Below are 12,103 nucleotides of genomic sequence, written 5' to 3' on the forward strand. Positions count from 1 at the left end.
TATTCTCCTGCTGTGCTACCGCCCGGCATTGAGCGCTTCCTTTATACGGAAGTGCGGAATGGGATGGTGGAAGAATTGGGAAGGGGCAGCGTTCGCCCCTCCCTTCGTCTACCGTAGGGATTATTTTATTTCGTGTGTTCTAATGCCGTAAAAGGAGGTTATTCGTCCTTTTGAGTCTATGACAGCCATCAGAGCTTTCCTACCACCCCCACTAGCCTACTCCTAAACCAGGTAACCTCCTCTCCCCAGCGTACTCGGCTCAGCTCCCCTTTCATTCTTATTTGTAACTACCAGCCGACTGGCAGAGAGATTTACAGTAGCCGACAGCCTAAGCTAGACGAAGAAACGGAGTATCCGGAGGGAAACCATGTGGCTGGAGGGGAGAATATGTAAATTTCAGACAGACAGCACCCAAGGTCAGGATCAAATCGTGGGTCGCTGGAGCTATGCGGCAGCGTGCTGTGGGATAAAGGGGGCTACGAGGGCAGAGACTGGAGAGAGGTGGAGGAGATACAGGCGAGGAAGGAGGAAAATGTGGGCAAGATGAAACAACATGTGGAACAGGAGTAGGTATAGGCCATCTGGCATTGAAACTTGGTCTTCAATCACTGAAATCCGGCTGAATTTATAGTCCAGTGGTACTTTTCAGCACTATCCTCGTTTCCCTTAATAACAAGAAATCTGTGTTTTGAATGAAAATAGCGTCTGGCCAGCCACAGCACTCCTGGACAGAGAATTTCAAAGGTTCAGGATCATCAAAGTGAAGAAATGCCTCCTTATCATGCTTTTAAACAACCTCCTCCCTATTTTGAAATTGTGTGCTCTGGTTTTAGATTCCTTGGCCAAAGAAACATCTACTCCTTCCCTGGGGGAGAAGGATGGGGTGCAGAAACGGGACTGAGAAGGGTAACAATGTTCCCCTTATTTTTTTTACAACTTCTAAGACCAGTCATTGCTCTGAACAGGAAATTTTTACAGGGCCTGAAAACTGCACGGCATTTTAAATGTTTGTATTATACATACCATTAAAATAATTGAAAAATCACATAATTTTGATTTTATTTATTAATTGAAGGGTATAATGAAATACAAAACAACAAAGAAGATCTTCCATGTTTCATAGACTTTCTCTAGCTGCCTGGCTACAAAGGCTATGTACATGGGAGCATTTCAGTTACTGTGTGGCCACTCACCCATGCAGCTTAGGGGGAACTGTGGTGAGGGGCAGGGAGAGAGAGAGAGGCGGGGTAGAGAAAAGGGTGGGCAAGAAAAAGGGAGGGGAAGGATTTAACAACTGAGGATGAGGGAGGGGAGGAGGACGATGTGGGGTGGCAGCGAGAAGGGGAGAGTGGGGTGAAGGAGGGGGGAGGCAAGCTGGGATTGGGACAGTGTAGGGAAAGGACAGATGTGCTGAGAAATGGGGACGAGTATGATGAGGGGAAGCAGCAAATGGGGTTTAATGGTGGAAAGGGTGAAGATGGCAAGCAGGGAAGGATCATTGAATGAAATCAGAATCAGGTTTAATATCACTGGCATATGCCATGGAATTTGTTATTTTGCAGCAGCAGTACATTGCAATACATAATAATACATAAATTACAAGAAATATATTATAAAAATTAAACAGGACAAAAAGGAAAAAAAATTGAGGGAGTGTATATGGGTACAAATATAGGTGGTTCTAGCTGCTGTGGAGAAACAGGACACTGTGCTGGGATTGGATGAGTTGGGAAGCTGTCCAACTCATCCGATCCCAGCACCATTGTCCTGTTTCTCCACCTGCAGCATTTATTGATCCTGTGCATAGCGGGCAGTGATGCAGTTAGAATGCTCTCTGCAGAAATCTGCTGGAGTCTTTAGTGATACGCCACATCTCCTAAAAACCCCAAATGAAATATAGCTGCCGGTGTACCTTCTTCATCATTGCGTCAATATGTTGGGCCCAGGATAGATCTTCTGAGATGTTGACACCCAGGAATGTGAAACTGTTCACTCTTTCCACTGCTGGTCCCTCAATGAGGACTGCTGTTGTTCCCTCGACTTCTCCTTCCTGAAGTCCACGATCAGTTCCTTGGTCTTATTGTCATTGAGTGCAAGGTTGTTGTCGTGACGCCACTCCGCCAGCCCGTCCGTTTCACTCCTGCACACCTCATTGTCACCGTCTGAGACTCGGCCATCAACAGTGAACTTTCTCTAGGCATCCGTTAGTCTCGTAAGACCATGGATTTGCGCCTTGGAAGGTTTCCAGGGTGCAGGCCCGGGCAACGTTGTGTGGAAGACTGGCAGTTGTCCATGCTGCAAGTCTCCCCTCTCCACGCCACCGATGTTGTCCGAGGAAAGGGCATTAGGACCCATACAGCTTGGCACCGGTGTCGTCGCAGAGCAATGTGTGGTTAAGTGCCTTGCTCAAGGACACAACACACTGCCTCAGTTGAGGCTCAGACTAGCGACCTTCAGATCAATAGACAAACACCTTAACCACTTGGCCACGCACCAACGCAACAGTGAACTTATAGGTGGTGTTTCTGCTGGGCCCAGACACGGTCATGAGTGTGGAGAGAGCAGAGCGATGGGCCAAGCACGCATCCTTGAGGTGCACACGTGTTAATTGTTTGATCCTTCTCATTTGCGATAAGTATGTATTAAGAAACACAGTTGTCCTAGTAACCACCCCTGGAAAACCCACTGTACGCTTCCCTTCTGTCCAATTGCTACTCTCTGCTTAGCCAATTACAGTGCCTACCTATGCCACTGCAGTTAATTTTATCAATAGCTTTCAATCTTTATGACAAGCCTATTACGTGACCTTTCATTGAATGTATCTTGTAATTACAGATATGCTATATAAACCGAATTTCTCTCATCATGCCCTTTATTTCATCAAAATATTATTCAAGTTATTTCGATATGATTTGCGTTCAAAATAAACAAGTTCTCTCACTGCACTCTATTAAAAAGAAACATTCTAGTTAGACAACATATGCCTTTTAATCCATACTGGCATTTGTTAATCAACTCACACTTGTGCAAGTGACTAATTCAGCCCCTGTTATTTGTGTCCAAATCCTCTCATCACCAAGATTAAACTCATTAATTGTAGTTACTCGGTTTATCTTAGTGTCATTTTTTTAAGCAGCTTAAAGTTTGCTATTCCTGTTTTGGTCATCTGCAGAGATCTGGCATTAACTTCCACTCCTTTTTTCCTCATGGGTATATACCTACACGTTTAACAGAAACATCTGCATTGAAAAGCCTCTTAAGTTGATCCTTTCAGTTTTGCCTGCCAAGCTTTGATTCCATTTACCCGGACCAGGTCTGCTCTCATTCCATTGAAAATGGTCCTTCTTCAATCAGTATTCTTACATTGCCCATGACACCACTTAAGAGATGTTCCCCAACTGATAGTTGCTCTACTTGGCCTGATCTCGGACCCAAATACAGCAATATCACCTTCTATGTTAAGACAGAACCATGCTGGTCAAGAACCTGCTCCCAAACACACTTTGGAAACTCCTTCTCTAGATTGTCCCTTATATTATTACTATCTAAGTCTACATATGAATAGCTCAAATCTTCCATTGTCCTTACCCTGCGGCCTTTGTACATCTCTGCACTTTCCATGAGGATCAATATTCATCCCATAGGTAAGCAGCCTATAAAACAGTCTCCATAGCATAAGCACATCTCTTTTGTTTCTATAATCCTAAAATATATTTTGTCCTCAGTCATTTATGGACGTCCCTTCTCCAGCCCTGCACAATCCTCCTTAATCAATACTGCTTTCTTCCCAACCTAACTTTCCTGAATTTTTACAACAACACACTCAAAATGCTGGAGGAACTCAGCAGGCTGCTTGCCCTTTTTCTTGGCTGGGTCTCTGTAATTACCACAACATTGTTATCCCTTGTGGTTAACTGAACCTGCAATTCCCCAGCGTTGTTTATTTTCATGTGTCTATATATACACTCGGTGGCCACTTCATTAGATACCTAACAGTGTGGCCAATGGGTGTATGTTCATGGTCCTCTGCTGCTGTGGCCATCCACTTCATGGCTTGACAATGCTGTGTGTTCATAGATGCTCTGATGCACACTGCTGTTGCAACACGTGGCTACTTCAGTTACCGTCGCGTTCCTATCAGCAAACCACTCTGCCCCTTCTCTTCTGACCTCTCTCATTAGCACGACACTGTCGCCCACAGAACTGCAGCTCACTGAACGTTGTGTTGGGTTTTTTGCACCATTCTCTGTAACCTGTTGTGTGTGAAAATCCCAGGAGATCAGCAGTTTCTGAGATCTTCAGACCAGCTGTCTGGCATCAACAATCATTCCGCTGTCAAACTCACATAGATCACATTTCTTTCTCATTGTGATGTTTGGTCTGAATGACAACTGAACCTCTTGACCATGTCGACATGCTTTTATGCATTGAGTTCCTTCCACATGATTGGCTGACTAGATAGTTGCAGGTGCACAGGGGTATCTAAAAAAAGTGGCCACTGAGTGTATGCTTTGGAAGTGCAACCTGGACCATTACTTGTTCACTCTTAGTCCAGTTCTGTCCAAAAACATTCTACTACTTGCTCCAGTGGTTTGTTCCTCCTAATCCATTTTGCTTTTTCCTCACTTTTCAGTGCTACTTTCCTGCATCTACCTTCTTGCCAAATAAGAATCAGATTCACTATCACTGTCTTATATGACATGAAACGTGTTGTTTTCCAGCAAAAACAAAAAATTACTATAAATTGCAAAAGAAAGGAATAATATGACATGTTCATGGACAGTTTTGAAATCTGATTGCATTGGGGAAAGAATGTTTCTGAATCATTGAGTGTGGGTCTTCAGGTTCCTGTAATTCCTTCCTGGTGTTAGTAGGAATAAGATGGCATGTTAGGGTTCTTAACAATGGATTTCAGCTTCTTGAGAAACTACCTCTTGACTCTGTCCTTGATGGTAAGTAGGTAGGGTTGTGACCATGATGGAGATGACTGAGTTTACAACTCACTGCAGCCTCTTTCAATCCTGTTCATCAGAAGCTCCATACCAGGCTGTGATGCAACAAGTCCTTTATCTTGACGACATACCAAATCTCCTTAAGCTCCTAAGAAAGTAGAGCTGCTAGCATGGCCTCTTCAAGATTGCGTCAATGTGTTGGGGGCAGGTCAGATTTTCCGAGGTGTTGACACCCTTTCCATCGCAGACCGCTCAGTGAGGACTGGTGCCCGTTCTCATAACTTCACTTCCCAAAGTCCACAATCAGTTCCACATTCTTGCTGAAGTTGATTGCGAGGTCATTGTTGTGACACCATTCGTTCCTGTACCCCTCAGCATGCCATCTGAGAGTTTACCAGCAACAGTGGTATCATCTGCAAATTCATAGATGCTGATTGAGCTGTACTTAGTCACACTGTCATGAGCATAGAAAGAGTAGAGCAAATGGGCTAAGCATGCATCCTTGGGATGCAACCATGTTGATTCTCAGCGAACCCACAATTTCACATTTACCCATATAGTGCAAGGTTTTGCTCAGATACACAACCCATAGAATCATCAGAACTCTATTGGTAGTATAATTGAATTCAGGGAACTGTGTCTCAGGATGAATCAATGAGTTTTGGAATGGGTGTATCATAGATTTACTAGAACAATAATGAGGAGAGAAGGCTTGTTTAAAAAGGAAGATGGATGAGAACTTTGGCTACTCAGTCAGTCATTAGTTCTGAGCAACTTGTTGACAAAATTCTGAGGAAAACAAATCAATAGAAGATTGAGGTTAATCAAAGGAAGACTACACGGGTTTGTTGAGTGATATTCATATCTAACTAACTGGATTGGATTGTCTGAGGAATTTACAAGGAGGGTCAACAATGAAGTAGTTCAAATAAATTTTAGCAAAGTGTTTGACAAAGTTCAGACGGAACATTGATCAGGAAGGTAAAGGAGGAAGAGACAAATTAGATTAACAATTGGCTCAGTAGGTGAAGATAAATGATAATGATCAGCATGAATTTTGGGGTCAGGAAGACTGGGAGCCGTGGGTTTCTGCAGAGCTGTTAGTGACCGTTTGGTTTTCATAACTTATGTGTCGGAGCCCATGATTGCAAAGTTTTTGGCAATATGGTTAACAGAGATAAGAAAGAGATCAATGTTGGAGTAAGACATCCAATATTACGTGCTTAAAAGTGGTAAATTAAATCCAATCTGAGGAACTGTAAAATTAATGCATTTGGAAAGGACAAGCAATGCACAGGAAATCGTAGGGCAACAAAAAGTTAGAAGTGTAGAACAGAGAGATTTTGAAGGGCATGTCCACTTCAAGGACCCTGATCGTGGCGCGGAAGGTAGATAAGGTAGTAAGGAAGCCATTTCCACATTTCCTTACAATATAAGAGGCCATTCAGCCATAAGATCTATACTGGCTCAAATATGACACACGGGATACTTACCTTTATTGACAATGACATGGAATACAAGACCATGGTACTTACACTAGTTTGTGGAGGGCTTAGGTTCAGCTGATTGGACAGGGCTGGACAACGTCACAGAAGTAGAAGCTGGTAGTTTCTGGGAGCTAATATAAAGCATGAGAAAAGATCTGGTTTGACTTCAGAGAACTTCAAGGATTGGAGCCAGTCTTTGATAAGAGACCACACCCTAAATATTGGGATAAACATTGACTGGAGGTTTTGGAATATAGAGTTCCACACAACAACTAACATCTATGGAGGGAGAATTGTGAGGATATAAACAGGATTATATCTGTGAGCCTCAAATGTAGGAATTTATTTATAGACAAAATAGAAAATACTGTTTTAAAAAATATTTATTTTCAAATTAGAATCATTGTTTTTCAGTCAACCTGTTTCCTACACCAACAAAGAACATATCACATATAGAACATTACAGCACAGTACAGGCCCTTCGGCCCACAATATTGTGCTGACCTTCAATGGATCTCAGAGTTGTATATGGTGATATATATGTATTACTTTGATAATAAATTTACTTTGAACTTTGAACCTACTCTAAGATTAATCTAATCCTTCTGTCCTATATAACTCTCCATTTTTCTATCATCCATGTGCCTTTCTCACATTGGCATGTGTCCCTAATGTATCTGCCTCTACCACCACCCCTGGCACCCACATCACTCTCTGTGTTAAAAAAAAACTCATCTCTGACATTCCCTTTATACTTTTCCCCGATCATCTTAAAACTTCGACCCCTGCCCCTTTGCATGAGGCATTTCTGCCCTGACCACCCAGTCTATGTATGCCTCTTATCATTGTCACCTCTCATCCTCCTTCATTCCAAAGATAAAAACCCTAGCTCGCTCAACCTATCTTCATAAGACCTATCTTTTAGTTCAGGCAGTATCCTGATAACTCTCCCTTGCACCATCTCAAAAGCTTCCACATCCTGCCTACAATGAAGCAACCAGAACTGAACACAATATTTCAAGTATGTTCTTAAAGGCAGAAGACTATTTGAGATAATTAATGGAGAAAGCAGGTGACTGAAAAGTAATAGAGCTTTTGACAATTGACCTGTGTAATTGGTAATTGCATTGTTAGAGGAGAAAAAAATGTCGATGCTAGTTTTCTAACGTAAACAGACAAATTATAATGTTACAAATGTTCAGATTATATGCAGGATAGAAATATAGGGGGCAGCACGGTAGCACAGAGGTCAACACGGTGCTTTGCAGTACAGGAGATCTGGGTTCAATTCCCGCCACTGCCTGTAAGGAGTTTGTATGTTCTACCCGTGACCATGTGAGTTTCCTCCGGGTGCTCTGGTTTCTTCCCACAGTCCAAAGACCTACCGGTCGGTAGGTTAATTGGTTATTGTAAATTGTCCCATGATTAGGCTAAGGTTAAATCGAGGGATTGCTGGGCAGTGTGGCTCGAAGGGCCGGAAGAACCTATTCTGTGCTGTATCTCAGTAAATAAATAACAGGAAATGTTGAACATCATCAATGGGAAATGTTTAAATATGGAGAAGTTACAGGCTCAGCCCTTACTGAATATCATTGAATCAGCATCAGATTTAATATCACCAGCATACGTCATGAAATATAGAGAAAAAAGCTGAGCTACATTACATATATACAGTATAGAGAGTCGATTAAATAGTTATGTTAAAGTAGGCAGAGCAAAACAAAACAGAATTAAAATGTAGTGAGGTAGTCCAGTCCAATCACAAACAAGAGAAAATCTGCAGATGCTGGAAATCCGAACAACACACACAAAACACTGGAGGAACTCAGCAGGACAGGCAGCAACTATGGAAAAGAGTAAACAGTCGACTTTTCGGACCGAGACCCTTCATGCAGTGTTCACGGGTTCAATGTCCGTTTAGCAATCAGATGGCAGAGGGGAAGAAGCTGTTCCTGAATCACTGAGTGTGTGCCTTCTGGCTTCTGTACCTCCTGCCCAACGGTAACGGTGTGAAGAGGGCAAATGCAACGTGAAGAGGTAACGCATTGAACAGCACATCTTCCTCAACTGGAAGCGCACTTTTACCCCCCCCCAGTATCAAGTTAAACTATAACATAATATGAGTAACCCCTTCACATGCACACTGCCATAATCTTTCATATCACCTCCCTGTCTTTACAAAAAGCAGAGTGAAAAACTCTCGAGCAAGATGAAGTACGACCTTAAATAAAACTTTTATTTATAAAGCCGTCAATTCTTACTATTCGCACTATAAACATAATGATGCAATTGTGTCACCATTGATCAAAGTTCACTCTTCATATTGGGTCTTTCTGAGTTTCCAGTGAGAATCCTGCACCTTTGTTCCGACCGTCGCCATTCAATCCAATCCCACACCATGGTGTTTAATGTTGAGCTGAAATCCAACATTTGGTGCACAAGAAATACTATAGATTGGAAAAATTCTGCTTAGATAATGCTAAAGAAAACTCTACTATGTTTTCCAGGTAAATTAATAGGAAGAATAAAATCAGTCAGGGAAGGCTAGAGAGATTAGGCACTAAATGTGACAGGGGCTGAGAGAATGGCTAAGATACCAAAATGTCACAGCTTCTGCAGAGGGATACATATCGTAATTGTGGAACTCCTAGCAATGAATTCCAGGAAACCCTAAAAAGTTAATAGCATAGTCTGAGGAAGCTGAGATCTAAAGAACGTGAGGTACAGGAAATCACACTTGAGAGAACCAACAAGTGGCCAACACAGGAACTGTATGTGTCATAAAACTGACAGCCGGCCAAGAGACAGATTGATGGGGCCCAATTGTTTGTGAAGTTAGCCATGAGATAAACAATAGATTTGGTTTATGGCCCTCTGTAGCTGATTGATCAGAGACACTGGGAGACATGAACTAGCCAGGCTAGTATGGCTTTCATCAAAATATTTCATGTATGCTTGAGACTACAACTTTTTAAAGGGCAGTTCTTTCCAGAAAGTGATTTTCTTTCATGGATTTTATGACAGAGGAAAGAGCATCTTTTCATTCTCTCCAGGAAGGCAGATCTGCATAAGTCAATTGGAATGGGGAATTTAAAAGGCAAGAAAACAGAAGGAAGAGATCCAGGAAGAAAGGGAATAGACAGACTGGAATCAGAAGCTTTTGTAGTCCCCATAGAAGGCTCTTAAAAGTTGTAAAGCAATTAAGAAGCAACATGAACACAGATGGCCAGTCACCAGTAGCTTCCAAAAGGAAATGAAAAAGATGCAAAGCCAAAACATGCATTAGTATTAGTCCTGAACAAAACTGGTATGTGTAGACTAAATTCCCAACACTAGATGATGTACCTTCTCATACTGACAGAAGGCTGCACACTTGGTTTAGATAAAACATATAGCTTTTGAATTTCAATGTTCTGGTTTGAAATTTAAAATAATTGTACAATGCTATTTACATTGTAAATACATCCTGGTATTTATGCACTTTGGCACTTTTTATTTTATATCTATCTTTTAACTTCTAACTTATTTTTATATAATTCTTTGTAATTGTGGAATGTTGTATTTTTATTGCATTTCACACTCTGACCAACACTCCACAGCAAATCCTAATTCATGTAAATGTTAATAAAGTTGATCCTTGAGAATTTTACAGTCCCTAAACAGTAGTGATGAAGAGCAGCACTTTCTGCAAGATCATACTCCCAGTGTTAAATATATGTTAATCATACTCCCAGAGTTAAATATATTATTGTGGGCCTGGAGGAGCAAAGCCTACCAGACTGAAAAGGGCAGTGGATTTCTTTCTTTGAAGGATATTAGTAAGTAAGAAAGGGTTTCACACCAGCCTGAAAGATTAATGTTTACCATAGCTGCTTATTCCAGATCTATTTAGTTGCTTGAATTTAAATTCATCGGCTGTCATTGTGGAATTTGAACTTATGTATCTAGGTGCTCACTCAATAACGTAAGCATTACTCTGCTGTACTCTTGGTCTCATTAAACTCTACCCTGGTCTCTACTAAATTCTTGAATTTAATATATTTAATTGTCAAAAATAATCACTCTGGTTGTAAGCTTGGCCTGTGTATGAATGTTAATATATAATACTGCATATTCAAACTGTTAGTCAATTATTTCTGATTTTCTGAATTGTTTTTGACTGGTATTCTGCGAGTGGCCAAGGAATTCTACATATCCTACATTACATTCTTGTTGCAATGCTCCAGTTTCAGTTTCAAAGCAAGATTCACCTCTCTGTTTGTCTTAAGGATACAGTTTGGTAAAAAAAAACACAAAAGTCATCAACTGGCTTGGAGATCAATTAAGGCAGGATTGAGTTTCGACAACTTTTGCGTATATCATGGAAGGTTTTTCTACTCTAGTGAATTCTGAGTAATAGGGTGTGGAGTCAAATTTAACAAGCAACCATAGAGTTGTGCGACAATACCAGTTCATCAAGTCTCTTTCTGGTATATCATTAGATAAAATGAAGGTTTTTCACAATGACAATTATTATAAAATTAAAAGTTTGCAAATTGTTTGAATAACTGAGTGGGTATTGACAACATTACTTAAAATGTAATTGAATAAGAATTTGAAGAGTAATATAAAAGAATAAAAGGGAAACATTAAGACAACGTTAAAATCTGCCACTTTCTGTATTATAAACTGAGCCGCACAACTGAACGTGGGATTTCAATATTTAGACTTGCTAATTGACTTATTAGTTCTACATTGTATTGAGTGATAAGCATCGGTAACAGCAAACTTTTTTTTAGAGTGGATACACTTAAAAAGATGACCATTCTTATCATTTCTAGAGGAGGTGTTCATTAATAGTTCTATTGGATTTTGTCCTCAGTTTGCTTGGTTCTCTCAGTTCAGCATGGGTGGAAATTCACAGTACATTTTTTGGAGTTCATTCCTCCTGCAGTCTCACAAAGGATGGCTGCCTATGAACTGGAATACTCTGTCAGAAGTAGCTTTTCTCTTTTATAAACCTTGCTATACATTGATTAGAGTTAACCTGGAAAGAAAAATACTGTGGATGCTGGAAGCACTCAGTAGATACCATTCATGGAGAGGGAAGCAGAAGTGATATTTTGGACCACTAATTTACTCCGTAACTGGAAAAAGGTCCACAGAAATGGGGAAGGAGGGGGGTACTGAAAAGTGATGGAGGGAAGGCAGGAGAGATTAAATATTAAGAAGAAGAGTGATGCAGGACAAAAATTAATATTAGGACATTTCTGTTGTCAGTCACAGCGTATTCTATTTACAGCACAGAGGGTGGCGAACCAATCACGGTTTATCCAAAGTCCCCTCACAACATCATCCCTTTTGCCTGTTCAACTCTCTGGCCTTGCACCCAATCACAGGCGTCCCCTTTAAATTCCTCCCTTCCCTTATCAGCTTCTCTGCCTGGGACCACTCTTAACTTTTCCCAATTCTGAGAAAAAGTCCCCAGTCTGAAACATTAACCATTTATTTTTCCACAGGTGTTGCCTGATCTCCTGAGTGTTTCCTGTATCTTCTTTTACTGACATTGGGTTAGAAGGTATTTTAATAACTTCTAGGCTTCAACTATGAAGCTAGAATTGCTGCTCAACTTCACCTATGAAGCCAGAATTCATAAAATCATAATCAATTGGATATGATTGAAAC

Source organism: Mobula birostris, chromosome 26 (assembly GCF_030028105.1).
Source record: "Mobula birostris isolate sMobBir1 chromosome 26, sMobBir1.hap1, whole genome shotgun sequence".
In the NCBI taxonomy this organism is placed as follows: Eukaryota; Metazoa; Chordata; class Chondrichthyes; order Myliobatiformes; family Myliobatidae; genus Mobula; species Mobula birostris.